The sequence below is a fragment of the Talpa occidentalis genome, unplaced genomic scaffold (assembly GCF_014898055.3).
Source record: "Talpa occidentalis isolate TD23 unplaced genomic scaffold, MPIMG_talOcc4v2.1 talOcc4.14, whole genome shotgun sequence".
NCBI classification, from domain to species: Eukaryota; Metazoa; Chordata; class Mammalia; order Eulipotyphla; family Talpidae; genus Talpa; species Talpa occidentalis.
Window position 1 is genome coordinate 22,929,887 of NW_023601433.1, and position 20,392 is coordinate 22,950,278.

Below are 20,392 nucleotides of genomic sequence, written 5' to 3' on the forward strand. Positions count from 1 at the left end.
CCATGTCTATTATTTTATCATTTATCTTGTTTTATTTGTGATCCTATTTATTTGGGTTTCCTCCCTTTTTTTCCTTTGTGAGCCTGGCTAAAGGTTTGCCTATTTTGTTTATTTTTTCAAAGGTCCGGTTTTGGGTTTCTTTGATATCTTGGACTGTCTTTTTCATTTGTATTTCTTTTATTTCTGCCTGAGTTTTTTGTTTTTTTTTTTATTTCACTCTTCTACTGGTTTTGGGGATTTTTTGTTGTTGTTTTTCTTTTTCTAAATTTTTGAGATGGGAGAAAAGGTTGTTTCTTTCAGTTCTTTCTTGTTTCTTGATGTGAGCCTCTATTGCTATATACTTTCCTTTTTCGAGTGCTTTTGCGTCCTGTACATTCTGGATAGTGAGATCCTCATTGTCATTCAACTCAAAGTATTTTTTAATTTCTTCTTTGATCTCCTCTTTAATCCTATAGAATTTAATCCTTAATTCTAGTAGTGTGGCTTCAACCTCCACAAAGTGGGTGGCTTCCTTGCTTTTCTTTCATCATTTATTTCTAGTTTGATCCCTTTATGATCAGAGAAGATATTTGTAATTATTTTGATTTCCATGTATCTGTTGATGTTTGTGTTGTGGCCAAATTAGTGACTGATTCTCAAGAAAGATCCTTGTGCTCTTGGGAAAAATAAGCACTGGGATTTTTTAGGTGCAGTGTCCTATAGATGTCTGTTAAGCCAATGAGATCTAGGTCTTTATTAGGGCTCTAGTGTCTTTGTTTATTTTTTGTCTCATTTATTTGTCCATTGGTACGTGTGGATTGTTGGGTTTGCCTACTATAGACCTATTTTCTGTAATATCTGTTTTCAGAGCTAATATTGTCATATTTTAGTGCTCCTCCACTGGTGAGTATATGTTGATGAATGATGTACTGCCCCTATAATCATAATGTAGTGTCCACATTTGTCTCTCTTTAAAAAAAAAAAGAAAAGAAAAGATTCATTTATTTATGCAAACAAGAACTGGGGGATAGGCCAGAGGTGCAGTGGAAGGGGTGAGAGGATTTGCCACAGACAGAGCAGTAAGAGATCACAGAAATACACTGCTGAGGGAAGCAGCGGGCGAGTCAGGAGAGATCTGCTGTGCCATGTGAGTAGCACCCTGGTAGGCCAGGGATCAAACTCGTGCTGCAGTGGCTGAGAATAGCTTCATAGTTTGTGTCTTAACCCCTTGTGTCACCAGGGAGGCCCATCTTTGTGTTATTTTTTTTTTTCACCTTTTTTAGCCTGAAGTCTATTTTATCTAATAGTGGTATAGCTGTTCCTGCCTTCTTTCTTGATCCATTTGTTTGTAGGATTGTTTTCGAAACATTTATTTTCAGTCTGTGTTCATCTTTTGTAGTTAAATGTGTTTCCTGAAGATAGCAGAAGGTTGGATTTTGTCTTTTAATACAGCCAGCAACTCTGTGTCTTCTTATTGATGAGTTTAGTCCATTTACAATTAAAGTTAATACTGATATATTAGCATCTGGATTTGCCTGGTTTTTTTTTTTTTTTTTTTTTTTTTGTATTTTGTATGATTTTTTTGCTTGCCTTAGTCTCTTCTTATTCATTCCTCTGTTGGTTTTGACTTGAGGACTTTGTATGGTAAATGATTTTCAGGCTTTTCAGCCCTCCCTTCATTAGGATTGCATGCTTGGTGGTCACCTGCATTTTGTTACATTGTTTTATTCAGTTGTATTATTTACTTTGGGTGATGGCTGCAGTATTTAGATATTGGCCAAGAGAAGCGGAGGCAGGAGAGAGAAGAGGAGAGAGAACAGGAGACAGAGTGCCAGAGAACCCAGTAAAGAGTGAAGATTCCCCTGGGGCTAAGAGGTCCTGGGGCACCTCCTCCTGCCATGTACTTGGTTGCTGCACTACATGTAAAAGCTCAATAAAAGCCGGAGAAAGCCACTGTGGGCTCCAGGGCTCCTCCTTTACTGGGCTGCTTGGGTCATAAAGAACCAGCTCTGGGCCTTCCTGGCACTATGGACTTCTGATGGTATTTTTTTGGAGTGGCGTTTTAGTCGTAATGAATTTCTGGAGTTTGTGTTTGTTTGAGAAGGTCCTTATTTTTTCTTCCTCAGGGAAGGAGAGTTTTGCAGGTTAAAGTATTCTTGGTTGGTATTTGTTGTCTTGGAATTTGTTGAATATGTCCCTCCATTCTTTTCTTTCCTGCAGTGTTTCTTTGGAGAAGTCTGATGTCAGTCTGATTGGTTTTCCTTTATATGTTACCTGTTTCTTCCTCCTCATCAGCTGCATTATTTCTCCCTTGTATTCTTGGGATCCCTACTACAATTAGGTCTTGCTGTAGTTTTCCTTTCATCATGGAAATTTGGTATTCTTCTCGCTTCTTGTATGTCCATTTTTTTTCTCATCTTCATGCTTGGGGAGTTCTCTTCAATTATCTCCTTAATAGTTTTAGTTCCTTGTTCTCTCACCTCTACTTCTGGGATTCCTATTGTTACAGGGCAACCCTGCTCTAAAATGGGTTGCCTGACTCTAGGTCCTCCCCCGCATGCTTAAAAGGGACTCACTCTGCAGGCACACACAAAAGGTTAACAAAGGTTTATTTACAAGGGAAAGGGAAATGAGGAAACGTACAACTCAGGGAGAAAAGAGGGAGATAAATTCTTAAATGCATCCTACCCATTCCGCCTACCTGGAATCCCAAATGACCCACCGAGACCCAACCTGCCTGGCCAAGAGCATGAGCCAAGTGCCCCCAGACCCCACTAACCTGGCTGGCTTTATTTATAAACTGAGAAAATGGCTACTTAACACTGCCCTTAGGTCCTTGCAACTTCCCATTGGGGATCATGGAAATTGTAGTTCCCAGTGTCTTGATGGATTGGGAGTGGCATGCACAAAGCCTCTATGGAGTTTGCTCAGGACATCCTGTCCCCCTAACACTATGACTCTTATATTTCCTTTCCTCAGGGAGTCATATAGTTCTCAAAGTGTTTCTTCATTCTTTTTTCTTCGTACTTTTTTCTGTTTTAGTTCATTTTTTTTTTAAGATTTATTTATACAAGCACTGGATACAGTCAGAATTGCGGGAGGGAGAGAAAATTCCCCAGAGTCAGAGGGGAGAGCAGAGCAGGCAGACTGATGAAGTACACTGCTGAGGGGAGCAGCGGGCGGCAGGGGAGGTCTCTGCGCCATGTGGGACCCTCACCCGGTGGCTTGAATCGGTACTGCAGAGGCTGCTGGCAGATTCGCGACGCTGCACTCAACCGCTATGCCACCAGGGCGGCCCTTCTGTATTAGTTCTTATTATTTCTGTATCTTCGAGAATACTGATTTATTCTTCCATTTCATCAATTGTGTTTTCATCACTTTTCCAAGAGTTCTTTAGCTCCTCCACTAATCTTTTAATCTCCTGCATTTCTTTTATTGCCTTCCTTAAGGTCTCAGTTTCAAGCTCCAGGAGGGTTTGGAAACTTTCACTTGGGATAGCCAGGGGTTGCGAAGCAGTGCCAGTAAACAGCAATGTGTGAAAGTGTGTATGAGTTCTTTGCATATCTTGGATATCAGCTCAAGCTGCCCAGAGTGCATGTTTGAGACCATGGAGTTCATATCTCAGCCACAGCTTGCTTGTGGGCACTCCTGAATATTCTTGAAGCCATGTGGAGGTGGGTACTCGCATCTAACAGTTGGTAACAGCTTGATAGTGCTGAGACTTAGCCCCTGTGCCGCCAGGGAGGCACCCCTCCCCATCTAACAGTTGGGTAGCCACCTGTATGTGGCTGAAGAAGTGTTCACTTGAAGAAGTGTTCATTTAGCTCTTCTACCCATTTTTGTTCAGGGTTATTTATTTTCTTATGGTTAAGTTGCATGTATTCTTTGTATATCTTGGCTATATCTGCCCTTTGTCAAACACGTTATGAGCAAATATTTTCTCCAATCTGTTATCTATATCATTTTATTGGATTATTAATCTTGTTTCATAAATGCTTTAAAAACTTTTGTCTTCTGTAGCTTTGAAAATATATTCTTTTTTGCATCACTCTTTTATTTATTTCTTGCAACTTTTAATTTTTTTACTGACTTTTTTTTTTTACCTTTTTACATCACTGTTTATTTTTAAATAATATTTGCTTCCCCCCACCCCTTCTGGCGTAGTCCCTGTAGAGTTTCCATCACCAGTGCACCCATGCACCATCACCACAGTCCCCTCCCTCCTGATCCCTCTACCGCCTCGTCCCCTGAAGTATGTCTCTGATTTATAATTGTCTGTTTTTGCTTTGTTGTGTTTTGTACTATTGTTACTTTTTTACGCTGATGTCTCATTTGCTTCTTGATATAAGTGAAACCATCCGATATTTTTCTTTTTCCTTCTGGCTTATTTCACTGAGCATTATTCCTTCTAGCTCCATCCATGTTGCTGTGAATGGCATGAGTTTATCTTTTTTTGATTGCTCAGTAATATTCCACTGTGTATATATGCCACATCTTGATCTAGTCATCTATTTTTGGTCATTTGTGTTGTTTCCAGGTTTTCCCTATTGTACATAGTGCTGTAATAAACATAGGTGTACAGGTGTTCTTTTGAATCAGTGTTTTTGTGTCCTTTGAGTAGATCCCTAGGAGTGGAATTGCTGGGTCATATGGTAGCTCTATTTTTTTGTAGACTGAGGAACCACCAGATAGCTTTCCATAGTGGTTGGACCAGTTTGCACTCCCACCAGCAATGTAGGAGAGTTCCTTTTTCACCACATCCTCATTTGTTGTTGCTTGTTTTTTGATTTGTGCCATTCTAACTGGTGTAAACTGGTATATCTTTATGTGGTTTTGATTTGCATTTCTGTGATTATAAGGGGTGTTGAACAGTTTTTCACATGCTGTTGGCCATTTGCATTTCCTGTTTGGAGAATGTCTTTTAAGTTCTTCTGCCCATTTGTTGACTGGATTGTTTATTTTATTTTTGTTGAGTCATGTGAGTCCTTTGTATATCTTTGTGATCAGTTGCTAATCACTTGAATGGAGAAAGGATTTTTTTTCCCAGTCAGTGGGGTGTCTCTCTCTCATGGATAATGTCTCTTTGGCTGTACAGAAGCTTTTCAGTTTGATGTAATCCCAGATGTTTATCTTTTCCTTGACTTTCTTTGCTTTGGGTGATGAGTCTTTAAAGATGTTACTGGGTTGTATGTTATTTTTTTTTTTTGAGTTTGAATTTTTTTTAATTATTATTTTATTTTATACAATTCTTACATCATTTTTCATTATTGCACAATGTATGCATTTTCATTTTGGTTATATTCCCCATACAATTGCACACCCCCCTTATTTTGACCCTAGTCCTTCCTCTCCCCTTCCATTGCCACCCCTCACCCCCGCCCTGTGGTGTGTCTCTGGTTAATAGTTGCTTGTTGATTTTGATTTCTACTTTGTATTAATTAGTCTTTTTCCTGGTCCCTTATTTAGGTTTTCTAAATTCCTGCTATGAGTGAGACCATCCGGTATTTTTCTTTTTCTTTCTGGCTTATTTCGCTGAGCATGATCCCTTCTAGCTCCATCCATGTTGCTGCAAACTGCATGTGTTTATCTTTTTTGATTGCTGAGTAATATTCCATTGTGTATATGTACCACATCTTCTTGACCCAGTCATCTACTTTTGGGCATTTGGGTTGTTTCCATAGCTATAGTGTTTTACCTATGTTTTCTTCTATATATATTATGGTTTTAGGTCTTATGTCCAGTTCTTTTATCCAGTTTGAGTTGATTTTTGTACATGGTCAGAGGTAGTGGTCTAGTTTCATTTTTTTACATGTGGTGGTCCAGTTTTCCCAGCACCATTGATTGAACAAACTGTCAATGTTCCATTGCATATTTCTTGCTCCTTTGTCAAAGATCAGTTGTCCATAGAAGTGTGGTTTTATTTCTGGGCTCTCTATTCGATTCCATTGGTCTGTGTGTCTGTTTTGGTTCCAATACCAACTGTTATGGCTTTGTAGTATAGCTTGAAGTTTGGAAGTGTGATACCTCCTTTCTCCTTTGTTTTCATCAGTAGGCTTTGGCTATCTATGTTTGTTTTTTTTTTTTTTTTTTTTTTGTGTGTGTGTGTGTGGTTCCATATGTATTTCATCAGTATTTGCTCTATTTCTTTTAAGAATGAGAGCTGGGAATGTCTTTCCATTTCTTTGTGTCTTCTTCTATTTCTTTTAACAGTGTTTCATAATTTTTTTGTATAGGTTCTGCATCCCTTTGTTAAGTTATTCCCAAGTATTTGATTTTTTTTTTGTTTGAATCATAAAAGGAATGGTTTTCTTGATTTTTTTCTTCTTCAGATCGATCGTGTATAGGAAGGCTGACTATTGTGTGTTGATTTTGTGTCCTGCTACTTTACTAAACTGGTTTATTATTTTGAGTCATTTTTCTGTGGAATTTTTAGGGTTTTCTATGTATATATTATATCATGTGCAAATAGGGATAGTTTTATTTCTTCTTTCCCCATTTGGATACCTCCTATGACTTTCTCTCATCTTGTGTCGTGGGTAGGACCTCCAGTATTATATTGAAGAGCAGTGGTGAGAGAGGACTTAAAGAAAAGACCTTCAGGGCCTCCCCGGTGGCGCAGCAGTTGAGTGTTGGGTTGTGAAGCTGCCCACAGTCTCTGCAGCAGTGGTTCGATCCCCGGCTGCTCCCCGGCTACCGGAGGACGGTCCCACATGGCGCACAGACCTCTCCTGCCGCCCGCTTCTCCCCTTAGCACTGTACTTTGGTCCTTCTGCCTGCTCTGCTCCCTGCTCTGGCTATTTCTCTCACCATCCCACGCTTCTGACTGTACCACTGCACGTATAAACAAACAAACAAACAAACAAACAAATAAATAAATAAAATACATGCCTCTTTAAAAAAAAAAAAAGAAAAGAAAAGACCTTAAGCTTTTCACTATTGAGAATAATATTGGCAGTGGGTTTGTCATATATGGCTTTTATCATGTTAAGGTTTGTTCCTTCTATCCCGAGAATTTCAAGGACCTTCATCATAAATGGATGTTGGACTTTGTCGAACACTTTCTCAGCATCTATTGATATGATAAGGTTTTTTTTTTTTTTCTTTTTGTGGATGTGTTGGATTACACTGATGGATTTTATATGTTGAACCATCCTTGTGCCCCTGGGGTGAATCCTACTTGATCATGGTGTATTATCCCTTTGATGCATTGTTGGATTCTGTTTGCAAGGATTTTGTTGAAGTTTTTTGTGTAAGTGTTTGTTAGGAAGATTGCCCTGTATTTTTCTTTTTTTGTGCTGTCTTTGTTGGTTTTGGTATTAGTGTGATGTTGGCTTCGTAGAATGTATTTAGTAGTGTTCCTTCTTTTTCAGTTTTTTGAAAGAGTTTGTGTAGGATAGGCAATAATTCAGTGCTGAACGTTTGGTCGAATTCATTTGTGATGCCATCTGGACCTGGGCTTTTGCTTTTGCTTTGATTACTGCCTCAATTTCGCTGCTTGTAATTGGTCTGTTTACTTGTTCTATTTCTTCTTCTTTTTTTTTTTAATAATAAATTTTATTTTTATATTCCCCATACAATTGCAGCCCCCCATTCTGACCCCAATCCCTCCCTCCCGCCACCCGCCCCCCAAAAAGTGTCTCTGGTTCATAGTTTTTTGTGGATTTGATTTTCACTTTCTTATAGTTATTCATTTTCCTGGTCCCTTATTTAAGTTTTCTAGATTCCTGCTATGAGTGAGACCATCCGGTATTTTTCTTTTTCTTTTTGGCTTATTTCGCTGAGCATGATCCCTTCCAGCGCCATCCATGTTGCTGCAAATTGCATGTGTTTAACTTTTTTGAATGCTGAGTAATATTCCATGGTATGTATGTACCACATCTTCTTGATACAGTCATCTATTTTTGGGCATTTGGGTTGTTTCCAAAGCTTAGCTATTGTAAACAGTGCTGCTATAAACATACGGGTGCAGGTGTTCTTTGGAATTGATGTTTCTGTGTCCTTTGGGTAAATACCTAGGACTGGAATTGCTGGATCATATGGAAGCTCTATGTTTAGTAGGTCCAGAAATCTCCACACAGCTCTCCATAGTGGTTGGACCAGTTTTCACTCCCACCAACAGTGCAGAAGAGTTCCTTTTTCTCCACACCCTCGCCAACATTTGTTGTTGCTAGTTTTTTTAATATGTGCCATTCTCACTGGTCTAAGATGTTATCTCATGGTAGTTTTGATTTGCATTTCCCTGATGACAAGTGATGTTGAACATTTTTCATATGCCTGTTGGCCATTTACATTTCCTCTTCAGAGAAGTTTCTTTTTAGCTCTTCTGCCCATTTTTTGACTGGATTATTTTCTTTGTTGTTGTTGAGTCTCATCAGCTCTTTGCAGATTTTTGTGATCAGTCCTTTATCATTAGTGTTGTGTGCAAAAATGTTCTCCCAGTTGGTGGGGTTTCTCTTTGTTTTGGTTATTGTCTCTTTTGCTGTGCATAATCTCTTTTATTTGATGTAGTCCCAGCTGTTTATCTTTGCCCTCACTATCACTGCTTTGGGTGATGTGTCTGTAAAGATGTCTTTGATGTGCAAATCACGTAGTGTTTCACCTATATTTCCTTCTATATATTTTATGGTTTCAGGTCTTATGTCTAGTTCTTTAATCCATTTTGAGTTGATTTTTGTGTATGGTGTGAGGTAGTGGTCAAGCTTCATTCTTTTTCATGTAGCGACCCAGTTTTCCCAGCACCATTTATTGAACAAAGTTTCTTTGCTCCAATGCATAGTCTTTGCTCCTTTGTCAAAGATTAGTTGACCATAAATCTGTGGGTTTATTTCTGGATTTCTCTATTTGATTCCATTGGTCTGTATGTCTGTTCTTGTTCCAATACCATGCAGTTTTGATGATTATGGCTTTGTAGTATAGTTTGAAGTCTGGGAGTGTAATGCCTCCATTCCCTTCTTTTTTTTTCAGGAGAGCTTTGGCTATTCGGGGTTTTTTGTGATTCCATATTAATTTCATCAATAATTGTTCTATTTCTTTGAAGAATGACATTAAATTTTGATTGGAATAGCATTGAATCTGTATATTGCTTTTGGAAGGATGGCCATTTTAATAATGTTTATTCTTCCAATCCACGAGCAGGGGATGTCTCTCCATTTCTTTGTGTCTTCTTCTATTTCTTTTAACAGTGTTTTATAGTTTTCTTTGTATAGGTCCTTTACCTCTTTTGTTAGATTTATTCCCAAATATTTGATTTTTTTTGTTTCGATAACAAAAGGGATGGCTTTTTTGATTTCTTCTTCTTCAGATTTATTGTTTGTGTATAGGAAGGCTACTGACTTTTGCATGTTGATTTTGTATCCTGCCACTTTACTGAATGATTGATGAGTTGAATTAGCTTTTCTGTGGAGTTTTTGGGGTTCTCTATGTATAATATCATATCGTCTGCAAATAGTGATAGTTTGACTTCTTCTTTTCCTATTTGGATTCCTTGGATGTCTTTCTCTTGTCTTATTGCCCTGGCTAGGACTTCCAGTATTATATTGAAAAGCAGTGGTGAGAGTGGACATCCTTGTCTTGTTCCAGATCTTAATGGAATTGCTTTCAACTTTTCACCATTGAGAATGATACTGGCTGTTGGCTTGTCATAGATGGCCTTTATGATGTTGAGGTATGTTCCTTGTATCCCAAGAATTTCAAGGGCTTTTATCATGAATGGGTGTTGCACTTTGTCGAAAGCTTTCTCAGCATCTATTGATATTATCATATGGTTTTTATATTCTTTTTGTTGATGTGTTGGATAACGTTGATTGATTTTCGGATGTTAAACCATCCTTGTGCCCCTGGAATGAATCCTACTTGGTCGTGGTGAATTATCTTATGGATACATTCTTGGATTCTGATGGCTAAAATTTTATTGAGGATTTTTGCATCAGTGTTCATTAGGGAGATTGGCCTGTAGTTTTTCCTTTTTGTGTTGTCCTTGTTCGGTTTTGGTATTGGTGTAATGTTGGCTTCATAGAACGTGTTTGGTATTGTCCCTTCCTTCTCAATTTTTTGGAAGAGTTTGTGAAGGATAGGCACTAATTCGTCTCTGAATGTTTGGTAGAATTCATTTGTAAATCCATCAGGTCCTGGGCTTTTGTTTTTGGGAGGTTTTGATTACCATTTCAATTTTGCTAATTATAATTGGTCTGTTTAGGTGTTCTATTTCTTCTTTATCTAGCTTTGGGTAATTGTAGAGTTGTAGGAATTTGTCCATCTCCTCTAGATTATTAAACTTATTTACATATAACTGTTCATAGTAGTTACTGATTATTCTTTTGATTTCTGCTGTGTCCGTTGTGATTTCTCCTCTTTCATTGATGATCCTGTTTATTTGTGCTTTCTCCCTTTTTTCCTTTGTGAGCCTGGCTAGGGGTTTGTCTATTTTATTGATTTTTTTCAAAGAACCAGCTCTTGGTTTCATTGATCTTTTGGATTGTTTTTTTAGTTTCAATTTCATTTATTTCTGCTTTGGTTTTTATTATTTCTTTTCTTCTACTGGTTTTGGGGTTTTTTGTTGTTCTTTTTATAGATCTTTGAGCTTCGAGATTAGGTTGTTTCTTTGAGTTCTTTCTTGTTTTTTGATGTGAGCTTCTATTGCTATATATTTTCCTCTTATTACTGCTTTTGCTGCATCCCATACAATTAGGATATTGGTGTCCTCCTTGTCATTCAATTCAAAATTTTTTTTAATTTCTTCTTTGATCTCCTCATTAGTCCAGTGGTCTTCCAGTAGTGTGGTTTTAATCTCCATGAGGTAGGAAAGTTCCTTGCCTTCTTTTTATGGTTTAGTTCTAGTTTGATGCCTTCATGGTCAGAAAAGATGGTTGGTATGATTTCAATCTTGGTGTATCTGTTGATGTTTGTCTTGTGCCCCAGTATGTGATTGATCCTGGAGAATGATCCGTGTGCGCTTGAGAAAAATGTGTACTCCGTTTTTTTGGGGTTTAGTGTTCTATAGATGTCTTTTAAGCCCAATTGCTCTAGGTCCTTATTTAGAGATTTGGTTTCTTTACTTATTCTTTGTCTTGTTGATCTATCCATTGTTGATAGTGGTGTGTTGAAATCTCCCACTACGTATGTGTTTTCTCTGATGTCTGTTTTCAGAGAAGACAACAGTTGTCTGATATATTTTGGTGCTCCTTCGTTTGGTGAGTATATGTTAATGAGTGTTATTTCTTCTTGAAGTATTGTCCCCTTGATCATAATGTAGTGACCATTGGGGTCTCTTTTTATCTTTTTGAGTTTGAAATCTGTTTTATCTGATATAAGTATAGCTGTTCCTGCTTTCTTTTTTGGTCCATTTGCTTGTAGGATTGTTTTCCATCCTTTAACTTTGAGCGTATTTTTATCTTTTGTAGCTAAATGTGTTTCCTGGAGACAGCAAAAGGTTGGGTTTTGTTTCTTAATCCAGGCTGCAACTTTGTGTCTTTTTATTGAAGAGTTTAGTCCATTTACATTTAGAGTTAATATTGACATGTTAACATCTGTATTTGCCATTGTGTTTGTCTTTCCTTTGATTTTATTAATTTATTCTTTTAATAACTTTTTTTTTTGGCCTTCTTTCATTGTTATTCGTCCCTCTGAGGTTCTGGCTTTAGGACTCCTTGTAGTATTTTTTGGAGTGGGGGTTTAGTTGCAATGAAATTCCAGAGTTTCTGTTTGTCTGGGAAGGTCCATATTCTTTCTTCAAAGAGGAAGGAGAGCTTTGCGGGATAGAGTATTCTTGGTTGGCATCTGTTTTCTTGGAGTCTGTTGACTATGTCCCTCCACTCTCTCCTTGCCCGTAGTGTTTCTTCGGAGAAGTCTGATGTCAGCCTGATTGGCTTTCCTTTGAATGTTATCTGTTTCTTCCCTCTTGCCAGCTTCATTATTTTTTCCTTGTCCTGGATTCTTGGGAGCTTTACTATTATGTGTCTTGCTGTATTTTTTCTTTCGTCGTGGAAGTTTGGTGTTCTTCTTGCTTCTTGTATATCAATTTTCAGCTCCTTCTTCACATTTGGGAAGTTCTCTTCAATTATCTCTTTGAATATTTTCTCTGTTCCTACTTCTCTCTCCTCTCCTTCTGGTTTTCCTATAACTCTTATATTTCCTTTCCTCATGGAGTCAGATAGTTCCCGAAGTCTTTCTTCGTTCTTATTCCTTCGTACTTCTCTTTCCTTTTCTGTTTTGCTTCTTTTTATTTCTGTGTCTTCAAGAGCACTTATTCGTTCTTCCATTTCATCAATTCTGCTTTCATTGCTTTTCCCAGAAAATTCTTTAGTTCTTCCACTAATTCTTTGATCTCCTGCATTTCTTTTACTTCCCTCTTTAGGGACTCAATTTCATTCTTCTGATCGTTGATTATTTTTCCCTTATCATTGTTTTCCTTTATGACTTCTGTCAGTTTTTTGATCACGGCAATTTTAAATTCTCTTTCTGGAAGGCTCAGAAGTTCTTCCAAGTTACTGTCGTTGCAATCTGGGGGCTGGTTTTCTTTTTGTGGTGTGCTTTTTCTCTGGAGAGTTGCTAGGTTGCGTGTGGTTCTTCTCCTCCCTACTGTCTGTTTTCTAATTTGCCATATGCGTTGGGACACTGTGTTGTTGGGACTGGCCGGCATCTTGGGTGGGCTTCTCTTCTCCCCTCTGGTTCCTCCAGGAGTCATCTGTCAGTTTCAAGCAGTCTTTATTGGAGAAAGGTCCCTGTCCTAAAATGTCGATGTGGGGACACACTCCCCTGTGCGCCTGGTCTGCCCCGGCGGTGGGTTCCTGCTCCCCCTCTGGGCTTGGACTGCAGGCCAGAGGGGGTCTGGCGTGGGCGAACTTCCCCCGCTCACCTCTGGCTCCTGAGGAAGCCTTCTGCAGGTAGTCTTTACTGAAGAAATGTCCCTGTTCTAAAATGGTGATGTGGGACACACTCCCTGCGTGTCCGGTGTCAGGCACACTCTTCTGCGTGCCTGGTCTGCCCTGGCTGTGGGTGCTCGCTCTCCCTGTGTGCTCAGACTACTTGTTCGGAAGGGGCCGGGTGTGGGCTAACTCCCCAGCTGGCCAATAGCTCCTTCAGGAGCCTGTGCTGTCTACAAGTCGCTAGGTGGCGCCAAAGATCTCTCCTAGAGCCCTTGGGGAGCTGATTTTCCACCCCGTGGGACAGGGAGCAGAGCGGGGATGGTAGGGTACACCTCAACGGCTTTGGGGTGCTGTGTCTGCCTTGTGTCCCACCATCGTGGGGAACCCACGCTCCTAATTTCATGCCCCGGGTCTCAGTTTCAAAGCCCTCAGTTCCAGGACGCGGGCTGTAGCCCAGTTCAGTGGCGCGGGAATGGCGCCTTTTGCACCGCTCCCGTGCCTGGGAGCCTGGTTCCTGCTTACTCAGGGAGGGACCTTCACCTCAGTGAGGACCTCCATGTGTCTCCCCGCAAGCCTAGGTCGTCTCCCAAGCCTAGGTCGCAGGCGCGGGGACCTGGGCAGCCGCGATCCTGGTCTGCACTTGCTTTTCAAGCGCGCTGAGCGCGCCGCTATCCGCGCAAGCTTACTGGCAGCCCGGGCTGTGTGCGTGTCTCCGGGGTCTTTGTTCTTCTCTCTATTTACTTGCTGATTATTATGTACATATTTAAATAGATAGATTATAATAACTTTATAAACAATTATAGATCAGTCATGTTATTTTACTGGCATATTTATGAAAATATAAATAGTAGGCATATATGATGACAATTACTATTATTATTGTTACAAATAATTGTCAGTGATGATTATTGTTATAGCAAATATTTTGCTTTATTTCCTAAAAGTTTTTTTCTTTTTTTAAAGCATTGAATGAGTGGCAGCCTCAGCTCTCTTAGATGCTGTAGCTGGTGGTTGTTCAAGTTGATTATACTGACTCCCCAGCCTTTAGTGTTCGCCCATAGATAGACTTGGTTTACACTACTTGAAAGGTTGCTACTTGAGTAATGACTTTCCCAGGGACAGTAATGGAGATTAAATCATACACATATTGAAGTCTCCAGCTGTATTTATCCATTCATTCAACCCAATTTTGATCATCATTACATAGCAGAAATATTCTACATATTTTATCCTTAAAAGCTACAAGGCAAGTCTGAGCAAGGTGAGAAATTTCAAACTGAAGTAATGAATTATCACCTATTCTCAGTGGAAGTTTTTCCTGCCTCCTTGGAAACAAAAGCATTTCTAAAAGCAGGGAATTATAAAAGATAATCTTTACTTGCCTATTTGAAAATGTATAATAAGATTGAATACTAATAGTCATAATTGGCATACTGACTTTCACAGCATTTACCACTAAAAATAGTGCATAAAATAAGCCATTTCTATTCATAGGAATCATGAGTTTCTTTTGGCCTAAAGTTTCTTGAAAATTTGTAATAAGAATCTGCCGGGGACCAGCCCCCAGCAAAATGTCATGTCAGGGGTTCCTGAAAGGATGAGACGTCCTTGGCGAAAACGAAAGGACTGAGGGGAAGGGGATGAGGTAATGAGGAGACACCGGCACTAGGTGAGATGTTAGTATCTTCTGCCGAGAGGCGCAGCAGGTTTTTATTTATACATTTTTTGCAAGCAGTGAGATTACATTATCATGTGCATAGAAGCAAAGCAGAAACAATCAGTGCATCTCTTTTTCTATGGGCTTTTGGCCTCTACCTGCTCTCAGTAAGCTGGCAACCTTCAAGGTTAATAAAAAAACTAAGCCTTTCACTAAAACTCATTGTTTCAGCTAAACAATAACCTAAGACAGTTGATAGCCACTGGTACCTCCCTATTAGCCAAAGCCTAAGCAAGAAAAGTCTCCTTTTATCCTCATGGCCTTCAGCTGGGGACCGGCTGCTACTCAGCTATCAGATCTTTTTTCTATTTAGAAACTCCTAACTCAAATAGATTCTTTTAAAAACTTTCCCAAGAAACTTCTAGAGAAGGCAAAAGAAGGACCCACTACAATTGTTGTGCTGGATTGCTTGTCGGGCATGCACAACAAACCGTCTCCCATTGTCAAGTGGGCCAAGGTGCCCAACAACTAATTTCTAAACAAACAATTTTCCGTGCTATTTACTTATAGTATGCTGATACATATAATTTATTGCCTAATATACTTTTTGATAATTTTTTCTCTCTCTATGACCAAGAACAAAAAACAAAGTTATGCCAGATCTTCAGCCCCACGGTGTAAAGCCTTTTCTCTTAGCTGTTTGTCAGTATCCTATCTGGCTGGGGCAAAAATGGCCCCCTGCAGCAAGAATCATTTTTTATACTGTTATTATTTTTTACACTGATTTCTTATTTGGGTCCCCTCTATTCCTCCTATAGGTGAAACCATCCAATATGGTTTTCTTTTTCTTTCTGACTTATTTCACTGAGCATAATTCTTTCCATCTCCATCCAAAAATTAGTTTATCATTTTTGATTGTTGACACAACACAACAAAACCAGATAATTTTAAGCCAGAGGTATCCTGCAGGGGAGGAGGAGGGAGAGGGATCAGAGGGTGGGAGGGAGGAACCCAAGGGCCTGTGGTGATGATGCACTGGTGCATTGGTGAAGGAAATTCTATGGGGACTACACCTGGGGAGGGGAAAGCAAATATTGTTTAAAAATGAACAATGATGTAAAAAATAAATAATTAAAAAATTTAAAAAGAATCATTTTAAAATTATTTACTTAGTTCTCTTGCCTCTTAATGTTTTAAATATAATTCATGAAATTTGAAAGGACAAAATGAGGAAGCAAAAAATGTTTGTTGTACATAGAATAAAGCATGCATGTAAAGAAAAAAAATAAAAACAATTACAGTTTCTTTAACTGCCAAGCATATGAGTAGAACTGCAACAGACCTGTTGTTTATACTATACTTCACTTAGTGTGCCATACTGTGGATGATGTGATACCCCACTATTTGATGTAGCAATGAGACTTTTTTAAATGCTGTTAATTATGGTTATGAGACATTATGAATTATACATTTATGCATTCCAGTGTCAGGAGGTTAAATGTGAGAAGCTGGGAGCATCTTAGAATCAATGAAGGACAGTTCTCCCTCTAAACCTAAATATACCTGCAAAGTTGGTGTACTTGAATCATTTTATTTAATTGAGTTATTGCCTTCACAAAGTGGTGCTAGTGGTAATACGAGTAATATTATCTAATAAGATTGAGTTGCTCTTTGTGCTGGGGACTATTCTGAACACTTTGCATAGAGTCTCATGTAATATCATCACAGTGTTCTGTGAAACAAGGACTGTTTTATCCCCCTATCACTGAAGAGAAATTGAAGCATAGAAAGGCTAAAACAGCTGATAAGTGACAGAGTAAAGTTGGATTCAAGTCCAGTGGTACTGACTCCAAAGGTCAAGCTTTTCTATTCAAACAGGCTGCTCTTTCATTAATGTGGTGAGTGAGAAGAGCTAATAAATGTCCTTTTCCCCAAGAAAATGATGTTGTGGAGACATTGGAATAACTAGCTCATTCATGTTTATAGCTCCAAGAGTAGTGGTGTATTTGAGATCTTGCACTATGATTTCCTAAAGGTGCCTTTAACTCTCATAGGACTCCCCTCCATTTGGCCGCAGCCCATGGTCACAGTGCAGTGGTCACTCTGCTTGCAGAGAGAAAATGCGACCTTAACCTGCGTGATGCTGAGCACAGGACAGCTCTGGTGAAGGTATGTGGTAGCCAACTCAACCAGCATGGGATGGATTTGACTCAGTTTACTTGACTGGAAATGAATTTAGTACATTAACCTCATTTAAGTTAGCAAATTGCCAAAACCTACAAAATGTTTAAACTTAATTCCTAGAATTTACTATTTCTTTGTGTGATACTGACAGGCAGTACAAAACCAGGAAGAAGATTGTGTACGTATTCTTCTAGAACATGGTGCTGATCCAGATATTTTGGACGCTGATGGCAACTCTGCGCTCCACTATGCTGTTCAAAATGAAAATGAGTCCATAATAACAAAGCTGCTTTTACACAAAGCAAATATTGAGGTACCAAACAAGGTATAGACCAAGTAATTTTTTTTTTACAAAACATAGGAACTGCATTTTTTAAGCCACAAAACATTTTATTATCTATATCTCTCTGATATGTATGCATGCATACATTATCCTGAAGACTATACACAAGGGCCTATCACCACAACTCTGAAGCCAAGTCAGGGAGATCTAGAGAACGATGGTGCCCACGGAAAGGCCAAAAGTCTGTCACTGCATCACGTATGCACCCCTGTTGGAAAAACTTTTCCTTAGTGCCTGGCAGTGGGTGTAGGCTCAGCACCCACAAAAGACTGAAGACATGATAGGTGCTAGGTACTCTGCTGGGTCCAAGAAATGGGTGCTACTAGCCTGGGTACGGGGGGGACTGAGACGCCACAGCCAGCATGGTTACCCACGGAGAGAAGCAGCAGGCTGTCAGGGCCCAGCACCCTAGGTTCCGAAATCAGGGCAAGGGGTCAGGTCATGTCTTGACATCGAACAAGGGCATCCACGTGTGTTGCTCACTATGCTGCCAGCTCTGAACCACTGTGGGCTCCCCGCAGCAAGAAGTCCTGCTCATTCTTGCATAGCTCATCAGTGGGGCATAGCTGTACAGGGGAGCAGGTGAAAGGGAAGTCATTCGATCTGCTTTTCCATCTGGACATACATTACCTTCTGTAACCACAGCCCTGACATAGGTGGGTCACATGTACATATTGGAGGGTCGCGCACTCCCTGAATGAAAATGGCTTTAAATAATTGTCTAAAATTCCACTTTAAATAATAATGTGTCTAAAAGATACAGTAGAGGGGCTTAGCATTTTTATAGGGGTGTTTGCCAAGTATTTGTGCACTGAATTGGTTAAAGGTTATTTTTAAAAATTTTTTTCAACCCAGTGTTTTTTTCCTAATAATGAAAACACAGGGCAACAAAATTTGCCTGAGAAATAGTCTTTATTTTAAAACTCAAAACAAAAGTAATATGAAAGAAGTCTGCTGCTGATGATGAATTTTTGCTTCATAAACAATATTTTTCATAAAATGATTTCTCTCTCTCTGGCCAAGCCTGAGGAGGGAAAAGGGAAAAGGAAGAGAGCAATCATAAACACGTGGGCTAACTTGGAAATTTGGCTATTCAGGGTAATTTCCAATAGAGGGAAGAGCTGTTTTTTCCCCTTTAGTTTATATTTACTCAGATGCTCTTCAGGGTTTACAAATCATAATTCTTATTTGGTAAAGGAAAATTCTGTGTTTTTTTTGCCAAATTCTCAACATATGGAGGACATTGTATTTTTATTTCTGGTCCCCATTCTTCTAAAAAAAGAAAATAATTTTCAGTGGCAATGAAAATGAAAACCAGACTAAAAGTGAATTTTAAAAAATGAATTTTCTCTTACTAAGGTAAGATAAAAAAGTTCCATCTTCTAATAGGGGCAACCCAAGGACCATTTAGTAATAAGCAATCAGAACTCATTTGAAGCCTATTTTTTTTAAATTCAGAGCCCATGTCCTTAGTAATCCAAGTGAAGTAAGATTGCCGGATAGTGACATTAGGGTGCCAGGTACCACTGATAGCAGAGAACCAAGTAAATGTGCCTCACTGAGTAATATTCCATTGTGCATATGTACCACATCTTCTTGATCCAGTCATATAGACAATGGAATATTACTCAGCAATCAAGAAAGATAAACACATGCAGTTTGCAGCAACATGAATGGAGCTAGAAGGCATCATGCTCAGCGAAGTAAGTCAGAAAGAAAAAGAAAAATACTGGATGGTCTCACTCATAGCAGGAATTTAGAAAACCTAAATAAGGGATCAGGAAAAAGACTAATTAATACAAAGTAAAAAACAAGATCAACAAGCAACTAAATCTAGAGACACACTATGGGTGCTGAGGGGCTGGAAGAGGAAGGATTAGGGTCAAAATAATGGGGTGGTGCAATTGTATGTGGAATATAACCAAAATGAAAATGCATATATTGTGCAAAAATGAAAAATGATGTAAGAATTATATAAAATAAAATATTAAAAAATAAAAATAAAAAAGAGCAAAAATTAAAGGAATAAAAAAAATGTGCCGCACTGGAAGAAAACCATCACCTTCAGTAGAAAATTCTCAAAATGATCCCTGCAACCCTTAATTCCTCAAATGTTAATGTTTGCCACAAGAAAGTATTGTTCAAAAGGGATTCAGCAAAGTTATACAGATTTTTTTAGAACTGGACATGTAATATTTTGTAATTTTCTAAAGCAGTAAATGATCGTGGAATGTTTCTAGTGGAGCATAGTCCTTAACTTCTGCCAAAAGTAGGTTGGAGGTGGGAGGGCAGAAAAGCCTGACATTTTCTTTACCCTACAAGGGCTTAAAAAAAACAAGCATCCTATGGCCTCAAGAAATTCTTGGTTTAGATGGTGAGGAATAAAATAACTAAAGTATACCATGGTAAATTCTGTAGTGGAAGCAAGATTCTTGGGACCAAGAAATTCTTGACAAGAGTGTTGGACAATAACTTTGCATCTGTTGAGGCTAGAGAAAGAAGTATTTTAAAGAGAAAGAACAGCACATATGAAGTGACTGGTGAGAAGGAAGGGGTTACTTTTAAATTGATTTTTCTTATAGGTTTGAGTTCAGGAGATCTCTTTTAAGTTTTAAAATTCAGTTTAAAATATGTGATTTTGTAAACCATAAATTGTGTTTGTTGTTTACAGATTGGATATACACCACTTTTATATGCTGTGAGTCAAAAAAAAATAAATTAATAGAGTTTTTGCTAAGCAAGGGAGCAAATATAAATGCTGTTGATAGTTTTGGAAGGTATGTATTTTAAATTTTATGTGGTTCTAGAGTGGTAACAATTACTGAAACCAGAAAGATTAAATTAAATAAGAAGCACATGGGTTTTAATTATTAATATCAACATGTCCTGTTAGGAAGAGAACCAATTCTTTTTTCCCCAAATATTTTAATTGTGTGTGTGTGCACACACGTGCACATTTATTAAAGCAACATTAGTGTACAGCACTGTATAGAATTCCGAAGTAAAGGATCCCACCTATTCAGATGTATGTTACTATGCCACAACCACCACTATAACACCCACAACCCTCCCACATATCCATTGTGCACCCTCCCACACTGGGAATCTACACACTTCTCTCCATCCCCCACTGGCACATCAGTTCCACAGTCAGACTCCTAGGACTTGCCCTTGGAAAACCAGTTATTCTTACTGCGTAATATGAAGAACAACATAGCAGGATTCATAGTACTTATGTTAGCTGATGACACAATCTGATTCTTTCGGTTGTATGCCCTTACGTTACCTCACATGGTTTCCTGTTGGTTTATTAGTCTTGTGAAGTGTGGAGTCTAACTTTGAGTTTACTATATGACACCAACCTGA

The 20,392-nt window shown here is 38.8% G+C and overlaps 1 long non-coding RNA gene across 5 annotated transcripts in view; it reads left to right on the plus strand.

Annotated features, from left to right (window-relative positions):
- The window catches only part of LOC119244413 (uncharacterized), a 68,840-nt gene that overhangs the window by 30,744 nt on the left and 17,704 nt on the right, over positions 1 to 20,392 (plus strand). For 4 of the 5 annotated variants that reach the window (XR_005125000.2, XR_005125001.2, XR_008551718.1 and 1 more), the window contains 3 exons: positions 16,554 to 16,668; positions 16,835 to 17,008; positions 19,698 to 19,803. This is a non-coding gene — a long non-coding RNA (uncharacterized LOC119244413). Of the gene's footprint in view, positions 1 to 3,494; positions 3,654 to 16,553; positions 16,669 to 16,834; positions 17,009 to 19,697; positions 19,804 to 20,392 lie in introns of those variants that run through there. The other variant, XR_005124999.2, reaches the window with a different exon arrangement.